Source organism: Chiloscyllium plagiosum, chromosome 17 (assembly GCF_004010195.1).
Source record: "Chiloscyllium plagiosum isolate BGI_BamShark_2017 chromosome 17, ASM401019v2, whole genome shotgun sequence".
In the NCBI taxonomy this organism is placed as follows: domain Eukaryota; kingdom Metazoa; phylum Chordata; class Chondrichthyes; order Orectolobiformes; family Hemiscylliidae; genus Chiloscyllium; species Chiloscyllium plagiosum.
Genome location: NC_057726.1, coordinates 65,671,913 through 65,686,014, shown reverse-complemented (window position 1 = coordinate 65,686,014; position 14,102 = coordinate 65,671,913). Strand labels below are relative to the sequence as shown.

At 42.5% G+C, this 14,102-nt stretch overlaps 1 protein-coding gene across 2 annotated transcripts in view; it reads left to right on the top strand.

Annotated features, from left to right (window-relative positions):
- Positions 1–316: 316 nt before the first annotated feature.
- Positions 317–14,102, top strand: part of il34 (interleukin 34) — a 70,717-nt gene continuing 56,931 nt past the window's right edge. The window contains exon 1 of one of the 2 annotated variants that reach the window (XM_043707487.1): positions 317–543. The gene's annotated coding sequence lies outside the window, so the exon portion shown is untranslated. The remainder of the gene's footprint in view (positions 544–14,102) is intronic. The other variant, XM_043707486.1, reaches the window with a different exon arrangement.

Sequence of the window (14,102 nt, the reverse complement as noted above, 5' to 3'; positions counted from 1 at the left end):
CAGCATACCACTTTGGAAGATCCTAAGGTCGTGAAAGTTTCTTTTACAGAGACACATGCTTAATTTTTGGAATGAGGGAGAAGGATAACCTGAGGAAGAAGCAGACCTGACAAGCCCGGCTCCCAAATCTTATTCCCACATGGACGACATTGGCCAGAAGGGGGACAACTCAACGCAAGGACAGTGAGCTCTCGGGGCTCTGGACTACAATTCCCGGCGTCCCGTGCGGCAGCGCATGCCCAGTAGCCCCGGGGATGGTATTAGTGGGATGCACGTGACCAGGAGAGCAGTGAGCGCTGTAACCTGCAACTCCAGCAGAGCAGACCAGATAAAAAGTGACGGCCCCAGGAGCAAGAGCGCTGTCCAGTAATCTCTGCAGCTTAAAACAGCTTGCAAAGTGATGCAGGCACGCTGTGCACCGGAGTTGCAAAACTGAAGTCTGATAAACATTCTTTTTCAAAGTCAACAAGTTATTTGAACGAAAGAATAAGGACAGCATCGTTGGATGGAGCACTTTTTTGAAATGGTTCGCAACCTGATTAGGTACAATCGCACAGTACGGCGTGATTCTTTTGTTTTTATTTATGCAGTCGGGACTTCTAAGTTGCATGTCAGAGCAATATCAAACCAGAGGGAAAACAGGGCTTTTTTTTCCCAGTGGGGCAGGATAACTTGAAAAAATGTACTTTCGTCTCCTATCCGTTTATTATGGGAGTCTGTGCAGTTTAAAAAGACACCACCTGAAAAACTTTGGAAAATATTGTTCCAAAGAGTTTTGGATTTCCATTTTATCTTTGAAACCTAATTCAACCATCCCGCGTCACTGTTCTTTCCAAATCAGAAATTTCTACTTAAGACGAAACAAAATGCGCTGTTACTTTTTTGCATCAAGTTGGTTCCAGCGAGATAATTAAAAATTCTGGAACATGGAATGACGGAATATGTGAAAGAGAGTCAGTGGTTCCTCAGCAGACTTGGAAAGTTTGATTTATTGTTTCAGGATCATTGTCACTGATTTTTCTCAGCCCTATCCGGTTCTGAGGTGCATGTTTCAAATTACATATTTGTAGTGACTTGGCATCTTAATTCAGAAAGTGATGAGACGGGTTTACCTGCATTAAACTTCCGCAGCGTGGCAGTGTCGTGCCTCAGACGAGGACAGAGCGGAAAGTGTACAGTACTGTAGCAGCTATCCCCACCTTTAAAGAGCGGGGCAATCAGTTTACTGTACTTAGTTAGCCCTTCCCCAGATGCTGCCAAGCTAGACAAACCACTGCCATTTCACAATCTCCTTATGAATGCCAAAGCTGAGAAATGCCTTTTTTTCTATCTGACTTTGCCTATATATTTTGGATCAATACAATAAATTGACTGTTTACTGCTTGGCGTGTGGTGAGTCTATAACTATATCAAAACACAATATTTGAAGACAGAAGATAATCCAAGCATGTTCTAGATTTTTGAAAAATTCCATATTTTAACTTTTATTACAGCAAGGCAACAACATGTTCAGCTTATGATGTATTGAAAATTGATGTTTGTTAAGTAACCTTTTTTCTTCCCCTAAAGCTGGTTTGCTTCATGGTAACTTTGGCTCAGGAGTGGCACTCTTGACAGCTGGGTCAGACAGTTGTGGGTTTTAACCCAACTTTTACAGACAGGAAGCTGCCCAAATTTATCCTTGAATTGAAGCAATTCAGACAGATTGTCCAGTCATTTATTTCTTTGCTGATTGTAGAGTATGGCTGTGTGCAAATTGGCTCTCATGTTTCCTAATAACAAATAGTTAGCATTTCAGTAGTGAATTGGCTAGGACAGGGGAGGCATGGTGGTTCAGTGGTTAGAACTGCTGCCTCACAGTGCCAGGGAGCCAAGTACAATTACACCCTTAGGCAATTATCTGTGTGGGGGTTGTACATTCTCCCCAATCCGGATGTGTTTCCTCTCCGTGCTCTAGTTTTCTCCAATAGTCCAAAGGTGTGCAGATTAGGTGGATTAGCCATGCTAAATTGACCATAGTGACCAGGGATGAGCAGGTTAGGTGGGTTAGCCATGGAAAGTGTGGAGTTACAGTGACTGGGTAGGTCTGGGTGGAGTGCTATTTGGAGGAGTGGTGTGGTCTTAATGGGCTGGATGGCTTGCTTCAATGGTGTAGGGATTCTATTCTATGCTATAACCTCTAAAAGCTGCTAGAACAGTTCTAACACATTCCATTTATTTCAACAAAAGGGATATTTTCATAATTTAATTCAACTGAGAATTCCTTAAATAGATACTTTTGTAGCAATTGCAAGAGTATTTATAAATGTGATTTGTTCATAATTTCCATGTAATATGCTTAAACAGTCAGCATTCAATAATAAATTTCATTCTGGAATATGCTTTTGAAGTTTAATCCAGAACTAAATTGCAAATGTTGCAATCTTGTTCAAAATTAGTGTGAAGATAAGCCCAGAGATCATAAGGGGTAGCAAATTTAAAACCGAGCTGAGAAGAAACTATTTCTGCCAAAGCTTTGTCAAATCTGTGGAATTTGCTAACCCAAAGTGGATGCTGGGATAGTGAGTAATTTCAAAGAGGAGTTCGACAGATTTTTAATTGGTAATGGGTTGAAGGGATATGGGGAGAAGGCAGGAAAATGAGGGTGAGGAGCATATCAGCCATGATGGAATGGCAGAGCAGACTTGATGGACCGAATGACCTAATTCTGCTCCAATATCTTAAGAACTTGTATTCAATTATAAGCCATTAATTTAACCCTGGTGGTGAGAAGGGACAAATTTAGAGAAATGTAACATGGATTTGTTCAAATTGTGTTTAACCAACTTAACTGAGGTTTTTGAAGAGATAAGGGTTGATGAGGGTCATCTGCTTGATGTGGTGTATATGGACTTCCAAAGGAGTTTGCTAAAGTGCTACATAACCAGCTTGTTTGAAAAATTAAAGTCCCTTAAGTAAATAGCAAACATGGATTATGCAGTTGTCTAAGTAACAGGAATTAGATAGCAGTGGTGACAACTTGTTTTGGGACTGGAGTAAGGTTTATAATGGGGTTCATAGTCAGTACTAAGTCCCCAGATTTAGGATTCTTTCTTGATCTACATTAATGACACAGATTTTTAGTGAATTTGGACATTTGCAAAATTTTACAAACTTGTGATCAATGCAGAGGATTGACTTCAAGAGACTATCGATAAGGTGGAGGAATGGGCAGACAAATTTTTAGATTAGATTACAGTGTGGAAACAGGCCCTTCGGCCCAACAAGTCCACACTGACCCGCCGAAGTGCAACCCACCCCTACCACAACATTTACCCCTTACCTAACACTACGGGCAATTTAGTATGGCCAATTCACCTGACCCTGCACATCTTTGGACTGTGGGAGGAAACCGGAGCACCCGGAGGAAACCCACGCAGACACGGGGAGAACGTGCAAACTCCACACAGTCAGTCGCCTGAGGCGGGAAATGAACCCAGGTCTCTGGCGCTGTGAGGCAGCAGTGCTAACCACTATGCCACCGTGCCGCCCTTAATGGCAGATGAAATCTAACACAGTAAATATGAAGTCGTATAAAGATAAGTCACAACATGAAATAACAGGTATAATTTTGAGAGGGCTGTAGAGAATCATTCCCCCCTAGTCGTCCTATGATCTTATACCCCTTACCAATGATAATGTAAAGTAGTCACATTAACCATTTACAATAGTATCTTGGGGTTATGTATGGATGGAAGGGTGCTGGCTTTTGTGATCCAGTGGTAGTGTCTATATCACTTGGCCAGGAGGCTAATATTCAAGTCCCATCCGCTCCAAAGTTGTGTAATAACATCTCTGAAGAGATTAATTATACAATAGCTACAATCTCAACAGGTGCCATCCATTTAAGTTGAACCAGCTTCTGTTTGTAAAAGCTGAATTATGCCTGTTCATAAATTGTGATGAAGTGTTTAACATTTTTTTTTCAACGGTCATCTTTTAATCAAATTAAATCTATTTAATCTAATTTAATTTCCCAATATCCTCTAACAACCTCACCTCTTTGCCAACTTCATACATTCTTAATTAGTTATGTTTGAATTTCAGACTGTAGTTTTGGATTTATATCACTCTTAAACCAAAATCCACAACATTATAATTACTCTTCCTCAGAGAATCCTTTTCTATAAGATTATTAGCAGACCTATCTCATTGCACATGTTCTAAATTGCTGCAGTTGATTCCACAATACATTGCAGCAAACAATCTAAGATGCAAACTATGAACTGGTGCTTCGAGGTTCATTTATCAATTTTTATTTTTGTCCAGACTATAAGAAGGTAAATTTTCTCCACAGTTACTTCAATTTAATACATGTCCCTCTAAATATCTGATGTTAAACTGTCTAATAGTATCAGAGGCAAAAAAAACTTATCTTGAGAGCGTTGGGACCCTCCATTTTTGTTTTAACAGCAGCAATAGTGGGAACAATGACCGGTAGCTGACAGGAAGGTGAGTCATTGCTTTAAAAACTTATCTTGTGAATAGGTGGAGCGCACGCTGAGCAGGAGCGGAGATGGGACTGCTGAGTAGGTGAAGTAATATATTTGGGTAGTTGTTACCTGAAACACTACTTAGGTAGTGTCTCCCATCCATCCTCCTGTAACCAAAAAAAGGTCCTGTGCACTGGATTAATAAGGTAACTAGTTTTTCTTTATTCTTTACTTTTCTGCAGTCTCTTTGGGAATTTATAATAGTGGGAATGGCGGCTAGAGCAGTTGAATGTTCCTCCTGCAGAATGTGGGAAGTGTCCCTGTTGACTGCATCTGTGGGAAATGCATCCAATTCTATTTCCTCAAAAACCACATTAGGGAACGGGAGCTGGAATTGGATGAACTTTGGATTATTCGGGAGGTTGAGGGAGTTATTCAGAGGAGTTACAGGGAGGTAGTCACACCTCAGGTGCAAGAAAAGATGCATTACAGTCAGGCAACGGAAAGGGAACTGGCAGGCAGTGCAGGGAGCCCTGTGGCCATTCTCCTCAATAACAACTATATTATTTTGGATACTGTTGGAGGGGACAACTTACCACGGGTAAGCCATCGGGTAGAGGTTTCTGGCACGGAGTCTGTCCCTGTTGCTCAGAAGGGAAAGGGGAGATGAGCAGAGCATTCGTCATTGGGGACTCCATAGTTAGAGGGACAGAGAGGAGGTTCTGTGGGAACAAGAGATACACTCGGTTGGTGTGTTGCCTCCCAGATGCTAGGGTTCGTCATGTTTTGGATCGTGTTTTCAGATCCTTGAGGGAGAGGGGGAGTGCAGCTCCAAGTTGTGGTCCACATTGGCACTAACGACATAGGTAGGAAAAGGGATAGGGATTTAAGGCAGAGATTCAGGGAGCTAGGGTGGAAGTTTAGTGCAAAATAAACAGTTGTTATCTCTGGTTTGTTGCCTGTGCCACGTGCTAGTGAGGCGAGGTTTATGTGGCTACAGGGATGGTGCAAGAGGGAGGGTTTCGGATACCTGGATAATTGGGGGCTCATTCTGGATTAGGTTGGACATCTACAACAGGATGCTCTACATCTGAACCAGAGTGGCACCAATATCTTGGGGGGAGAAATTTACTAATGCTCTTTGGGAGGGTTTAAACTAATTCAGCAGGGGGGAGGGAACCTAAATTGTAATTCTAGTGTCCGGGACATTGAGAATAATGAGTTCAGAAATGAGTTTCAAGGTCACAAGATTTCATTGGCAAGCAGGAGATGGTATGAAGTATGTCTACTTCAACGCCAAGAGCATCCGGAATAAGGTGGGTGAACCTGCAGCACGGCTTGGTATCTGGGACTTTGATAGTGTGGCCATTTTGGAGACATGGATAGAGCAGGGACAGAAATGTTTGTTGCAGGTTCCAGAATTTAGATGTTGCAGTAAGAACAGAGAGAGATGGTAAAAGAGGGGGAGGTGTGGTATTATTATTATTATTATTAGTAGTAGTAGTAGTAGTAGTAGTAGTAGTATTACAGTGGCAGAAAGGACGTTTGAGGACTTGTCTACTGAGGTAACATGGGCTGAGGTTAGAAACAGGAAAGGCGAGGTCACCCTGTTGAATTTGGTACTGGGTAATGAACTTGGCCAAGTGTAAGATTTGGAAGTAGGTGAGCACTTTGGTGATAGTGACCACAATTTGATTATGTTTACTTTAGTGATGGAAAGGTATATACCTCAGGGCAAGAGTTATAGCTGGGCGAAAGGCAATTATGTGATTAGACAAGATTTAGAATGTATAGAATGCGGAAGGAAACTGCAAGGGCTGTGGAGCTTATTCAAGGAACAGCTACTGTGTCCTTGATAAGTATGTACCTGTCAGGCAGGAAGGAAGTAGTCGAGCGAGGGAGCCGTGGTTTACTAAAGTTTTTAAGGTTGGGTTGTGATATCTGGTCAGCATGGATGAGTTGGACAAGAGGGTCTGTTTCTATGCTGTACATCTCTATGGCTCTAAGTTGAAACTCTCTTCAAGAGTAAGAAGAAAGCCTATGTTAGGATGAGACACGAAGGCTCCGTTAGGACACTTCAGAGTTACAAGTTAGCCAGGAAAGACCTAAAGAGAGACCTAAGAAGAACCAGGAGGGAACATGAGAAGTTGTTGGCAGAGAGAATCAAGGAAAATCCTAAATAAATAAACCCTAAAGGTATATTAAAAAAAAATGACTAGAGAAAGATTAGGGCCAATCAAGGATAGTAGTGGGAAGTTGTGTGTGGAGTCCAAGGAGAGAGGGGAAGTGCTAAATGAATATTTTCTGTCAGTAATCACACTAGAAAAAGACAATGTTGTCGAGGGAGAATACTGACATACAGGCTACTAGACGAGATGCAATCGAGGTTCACAAGGAGGAGGTGTTGGCAATTCTGGAAAATGTGAAAATAGATAAGTCCCTGGGCTGGATAGAATTTATCCTAAGATTCTCTGGGAAGCCAGATATAGGACAGCTTAGCGAGTTTTGAGAAGATTTGTAGCTCAGGTTGAGGTTCTGGATGTAGGTTTGCTTGCTGAGCTGGAAGGTTCATTTCCAGATGTTTCGTCACCCTACTAGGTAACATCTTCAGTGGGCCTCTGGGTGAAGCACTGTTGATTCCTGTGTTCTATTTATGTTTTGGGTTTCTTTGGACTGATGTCATTTCCTGTGGTGATGTCATTTCCTGTTCTTTCTCAGGGGATGGTAGATCGGGTCTAACTCGATGTGTTTGTTGATAGAGTTTCGGTTGGAATGCCATGCTTCCAGGAATTCTCGTGTGTGTCTCTGTTTGGCTTGTCCTAGGATGGATGTGCTGTCCTTCCTTATCTGTATGTAAGGATACTAATGAGAGAGGGTCATGTCGTTTTGTGGCTAGTTGATGGTCATGTATCCTGGTTGCTAGTTTTCTGCCTGTTTGTCCAATGTAATGTTTGTTACAGTTCTTGCACAGTACTTTGTAAATTACACTAGTTTTGCTTGTTGTCTGTATAGGGTCTTTCAAGTTCATTAGCTGCTGTTTTAGTGTGTTGGTGGGTTTGTTGGCTACCATGATGCCAAGGGGTCTGAGTAGCTTGGCAGTCATTTCCGAGATGTCTTTGGTGTAGGGGAGAGTGGCTACATTTTATGGATGTGTTTTGTCTGCTTGTTTGGGTTTTGTCTCAGCAACAAACCCAAACAAGCAGACAAAACACATCCATAAAACGAAGCCACTCTCCTCTACATCAAAGATGTCTCTGAAATGACTGCCAGACTACTCGGACCCCTTGGCATCATGGTAGCCCACAAACCCACCAACACACTAAAACAGCAGCTAATGAACTTGAAAGATCCTATACAGACAACAAGCAAAACTAATGTCATTTACAAAATACCGTGCAAGACCTATAACAAACAGGACAGCTGTCAGAGGTAGTTTCTTTACTCAGTAGTTGGGGCATGGAATGCATTTCCTGTAACAGTAGCAGACTCGTCAACTTCAAGGGCATTTAAACAATCATTGGATAAACATATGGATGAAAATGGAATAGTGTAGGTTAGATGGCTTCAGATTGGTTCCACAGGTCAGTGCAAGGGCTGAGGGCCTGTACTGCGATGTAATGTTCTATGTTCTAAATATCCCACCCTTTCCAAATTCCGACTACATTAATTCAACATCTGATCTAACATCCCATCTCACTTGAAGTTGTAACCTTCCCTTTTTAACAACAGGCTAGCATACCTTCTTTCCCATTCACTTGTGCAGCCACGAGTGGCACTTAATGCCATGCATAGAGTGTGTGCTGTGAGTTTGGCAGGCAGAGGGGAAAGAATGTGGGGATATATAATGGAGCACAAAGGCAGAGACCCCTGTTGCTTTCCTGACTACCCCTGACAGGATCAAGTATGTGGAGGACAGCAATCTCACCCAGAGGCCAATTATAGCCCTCCAGTGGGGCTATTAGGGTCTTATCCTGCCACTGCTGGTATTCAACTGACTATGGACATGGATCTACAGGTATGCCTGTGGTTTTGTTGGGGGAGTCCCTTTTTCCCCTATATTGAGTCCAATAGCGACTTCCACTGGTGTGAAGGAAGCCTCTAGAAATTTCCCTGCATTTGATAATGACCCCCACAATCCCTTCCCCACAGTGGAGGGGCCTCCTTAATTGGCCCTGAGGTCCTGCTCCACTCACCTTCCAAGGGCTGTCTTCAGCCAGGTTCCACTGCAGTACCAGCAGTGACTAATGCTCTCAATGCTGCCAGACTTGGGTTAGCCAGCAGCTTTCAGGGGAGTGCAATAACCAGCCTGCACCAATTAACCCAGCTGGGAATTGTCTCCTTAGGAGCCATTAACTCTGTGGGCTGCCTGATCTGTACTTATTCCTGATGGAGCCTTGTGAAAAGGTGGCTGTGAGAGACGGTCACTGGGGCTCCAACTGACAGACAGGCCACTGCCATGACCTTAATTCTACCTCTTCCACCTCCCCCCCCCCCTTCATTCTACCCACTGGATCGAATTCTTTCTACTCAATTTGGACCACTCATTCATCTATCTTGCGAGCAGGTACTTCCTGTATTCTGATTAGCACCTTTAACCGATTTAAGAATTCTTCCCTAATGTTGCCTTGATTGATAATGTCTTATAACACTATGAAGTACTCTGTCTCTTCTTGACACAACCTATTTTATTTTATTCCAATCACTATGGCTTTTTGTGTTCAGATTATAGATGTCTTTCTCTGAATTCCCCCCCCCTTTCTCTTCAAGTTAATTCCTCCCTGAGTTTATTCCATTTATCAGCCTAGTTTAAATAGTGTCCGTCTTAAATCAATTGCTTATCAATTAAATGCCGAAACGCAAGAGCGCTCTAACCACATGCCTTTAGCCTCTGAGCCAGATTGTTTGCAGGCTCGAGATGACTTATCCAAGAATTGCTCAACAGCAATTAGAATTGATAGTTCTGTGAGATGCGTCCATACATTTGCAGAAGAATGTCTTGTTGTGCTTTTTGTTCTTACATTAATGCTAATTGATAATAGTTTGTTAGATAAGGGTATGAAACTTTATGGGACCAAGGAAGATAGATGGAGTTGAGATTTGGATCAACCATGACATCATTTGAATGACAGAACAGACTTGAGGGGCTGAATGGTCTACCCCTGATCCCACACTAGCTCTGACGCTTGTGATGAATGGTGTTCCATGGACAACAAATTATTTCCTGAAAGCACAAAAATGGTGGCCTGTTGTAGTGTTGGTGTAAAAAGTGATACCTTTCGACAATGCATTTACAATAATTTGGTGAATAACAGCTGCCCTTTTTGTTTGTACAATTGAGTTGAGGCCATAATCAAACCAAAGAGTCTTACTGAATGGCAGAGCAGGCTTAAGGGGCTCTGCAGCCCACTGCTCAAAGAACAAAGAAAATTACAGCTCCGGAAAAGGTCCTCTGGCCTTCCAAGTCTAAGCCAATCCAAATTATCTATCTAAACCTGTCACCTATTTTACAAGGATCCGTATCCGTCAGCTCCCTGCCCATTCACATATCTGTCTAGGTACATCTGAAGTGATGTTATTGTGCCTGCCTCTACCACCTCCACTGGCAACGTGTTCCAGGCACCCACTACCCTCTGTAAAAGAACTTTCCATGCAAATTTACCTTAAACTTTCCCCTCTCACCTTGAACTCATGAACCCTAGTAATTGAATCCCCCACTCTGGGGGGGGAGAAAGCTTCTTACTATCTCCACCATATCTAGACCTCTCGTGAGTTTGTAAACCTCAATCAGATCCCCTCTCAAACTTTGTCTTTCTAACAAAAATAATCCCAATGTATTCATTTTTTCTTCATAGCTAGTGTCCTCCATACTAGGCAACTTCATCAGTGAACCATCTCTGCACCTCCCTACCCCCACGCCCCCGCCCTCAAAACATCCACATCCTTTTGGTAATATGGTGACCAGAACTGTACACAGTATTCCAAGTGCGGCTGAACCAAAGTCCTATACAACTAAAACATGACTTGCCAACTCTTGTACTTAATACCCCGTCTGATAAGGAAAGCATGCCATATGGCTTCTTGACCACTCTATCAACCTGCGTTGCCACTTTCGGGGTACAATGGACCTGAACACCCAGATCTCTCTGTACATCAATTTTGCCTAGGGCTTTTCCACTTACTGTACAGTTTGCTGTAGAATTGGATCTTCTAAAATACATCACCTCACATTTGCCTGGATTGAACTTCATCTGCCATTTCTCCGCCTAACTTTCCAATCTATCTATATTCTGCTGCATTTTCTGACAGCCCCCTTTACTATCTGCTACTTCACCAATCTTACTGTCATTTGCAAACTTGCAAATCAGACCACCTATACACCCCTCCAGATCATTTGTGTATATCACAAACGACAGTAGTCTTAGCATGGATCCCTGTAGAACATGACTGGTCACAATTCTCCATTTTTGAGAAACTCCCTTCCATTACTACTCTCTAGTCCAGCCAGTTTTCTATCCATCTAGCTAGAACACCCCTGGACCCCATGCGACTTCACTTTCCCCATCAGCCTACCATGGGGAACCTTATGTACATGGACTTCAGTGAAGTGTTTGAAGAGATCTACAGTCCTTCCCTCATCAATCAACTTTGTCGCTTCCTCAGAATTCCAATAAGTTGGTAAGACATGACCTTCCCTGCACAAAACCATGCTGTCAATCACTGATAAGCCCATTTTCTTCCAAATGTAAATAGATTCTATCCCTCAATATCTAAGTAATTTCTTCATAAATTAATTCCTCTGAGCAACCTATACTTGTACAACATCATTACAGAAGACAAGTTGCTAGAGGTCTTAAAACTCATTAAGGTAGATAAATCACTTGGGCCTGATCAAGTGTATCCCAGAACATTGTGGAAGCTAAGGAAGACATTGCAGGGCCCCTTGCAGAGATATTTGTATCATCTATAGCCACAGGTGAGGTGCCAGAAGACTTCAGGGTTGCTAATGTTGCACCATTGTGTAAGAAATACTACAAGGAAAAGTCAAGGAGCTACAGACTGCTGAGTCTGATTAGTGGTGGTCCAGTTGTTGGAGGGGATTCTGAAAGATAGGATTTACATGCATTTGGAAAGGCAAGGACTAGAATGGTTTTGTGCATGGTAAATCTTGTCTCTCAAATTTGATTTGAGTTTTCTGACGGGGTTACCAAGAAGATTGAAAGCAGAGTGGTAGATATTGTCTACATAGACTTTGACAAGGTTCCACATGGTAGACTGGCTAGCAAAGTTAGATCACATGGTATCCAGGAAAAGATAGCCAATTGGATACAAAATTGACTCAATAATTGAAGATACTAGGTGATGGTAAAAGGCTATCATTTGGACTGGCAGCCTATGACCAGCAGCGTGTTGCAAGGATTGGTTCTGGGTCCACTGTTATTTGTCATTAATATCATGATATTCAATGTGAATATAGGAGGTATGGTTAGTAAGTTTGCAGATGACACCAAAATTGGTGATATAGTGGATTGTGAAGACCGTTATCTAAGAGTACAGTGAGATATTGATCAGCTGAGCCAGTGGGCTGAGGAATGCCAGTTTAACTTGGGTAAATGCGAGGTGTTCCATTTTGGAAAGGTTAAACCAGAGTAAGAATTACATCGTTAATGGTAGGGCCGTAGGGAGTGTTGCTGAACTGAGGGACCGAGGGGTTCAGGTCAATAGTCCCTTGAAAGTGGCTTTTCAGATAGTGATGAAGAAGGTGTTTGGTATGCTTGCCTACGTTGGTCACAGCACTGAGTATAGGAGTCGGGACTTCATTTTGCACTATACAAGGCATTTGTGAGGCCACTTTTAGAGTATTGCAAACAATTCTGGTTGCCATGCTATTGGAAGGATGTTATTAAACTAGAATGCATACAGAAAACATTTACAAGGATGTTGCTGGGACTGGACGGTTTGAGGTATAAGGAGAGGCTAGATAAGCTGGGACGTCTTTCCCATGAAGCATCAGAGGCTGAGGGATGACCTTGGAAATATTTATAAAGTCATGAGGGGTATGGATAAGGTGAGGGAGGGGGAGTCCAAAACTAGAAGTCATAGGTTTAAGGTGAGAGGGAAAAGATTTTAAAAGGGACTTTAGGGGCAACAACTTCAGAGGGTGGAAAGGTGGGTGCAATAACAACACTTAAAAATCATTTGGGCAGGTTCTTGAATAGGAAAGGTTTAGAGGGATAGGGGCCAAATGCAGGCAAATGGGACAAGTTCAGTTTAGGATACCCATTTCCATGCTGTATGACTCTACAGCTCATTCTTTTAATTATTTTTTTATTGAAAGCCCTCTTCATAGCCCATGTTATTCAATTTGCCAGAACACTGATCCTAAGCTAATTTAAGTGCAGCAATAGCTCCCTCTTTTCCTAGTAATATTTCCCATGAATTGAAACCCCTTCCTCCCTCATTGAAGCCCATATTGACACCTTATTTATCCAGTGTTATTTGCACATGATTTACTTAGTAATCCAGATATCGTTTGCTGTTCTTATTTTTATCTTGGGCTTTGTTTGCTCAAATGCTTTGCAAAGAACATAATTTTTCAGTTGCTGTATTGACCACGACGACTGAATAACCTTCATCCAACTGCAAGATATTCTCCAAGAGATGGTCTTAGCCTGGGCACAGTCTTTGTCTGGCTGCACAGTACAGGATCCATCCCCCTGACTATACTGTTTCTGAACAGCTGCACTTTCCCTTTCACTCCTCCCATTTGTATGGCCTCTTGGATGGCATTCAGTTTGCTCATTCGGAGGCTGTAAGGTCCTTTAACTGTTGATGTGGACAAAGGCTGATTCTTCTCCAGCATGGAACCTGGGTAATAGACAATAGATAATAGACAATAGGTGCAGAAGTACGCCATTCGGCCCTTCAAGCCAGCATGTCCATTCATTATGATCATGGCTGATCTTCCACAATCTGTATCCTGTTCCTGCCTTAACCGTTGATTCCACAATCTCTAAGAACTCTATTCATCTCTTGAAGGTATCCAGAGACTTGGCCACCACTGCCTTCTGGGGCAGAGCATTCCATGTATCCACCACTCTCTGGGTGAAGATGTTTCTCCTCAACTCTGTTCTAAATTGCCTACCCCTTATTTTTAAACTGTCCTCTGGTTGTGGACTCGCCCATCAGCGGAAACATGCTTCCTGCCTCCAGACTGTCCAATTCATTAGTACTCTTATACGTGCAAGGTTTGTAGCTCAGGTTGAGGTTTAGGGTGTAGGTTTGCTCGCTGAGCTGTAGGTTTGACATCCAGACGTTTCATTACCTGGATAGGTAACATCATCAGTGGCGACCTCCAAGTGAAGCGAAGCTGTTGTCTCCTGCTTTCTATTTGTATCTTTCTCCTGGATGGGGTTCCTGGGGTTTGTGGTGATGTCATTTCCTGTTTGGTTTTTTTGTGTCGAAAAAAAGGACAATGGAGAACTACAAACCTGCGTATACAGAAAACTGACAAACCCTGACCAAATACTTAACTACACCAGCAACCATCCCAACACACACAAACAAAGCTGTATCAGAACACTATTCCAATGAGCCACCACACACTGCAGCACAGACAAACTTCAGAAAACA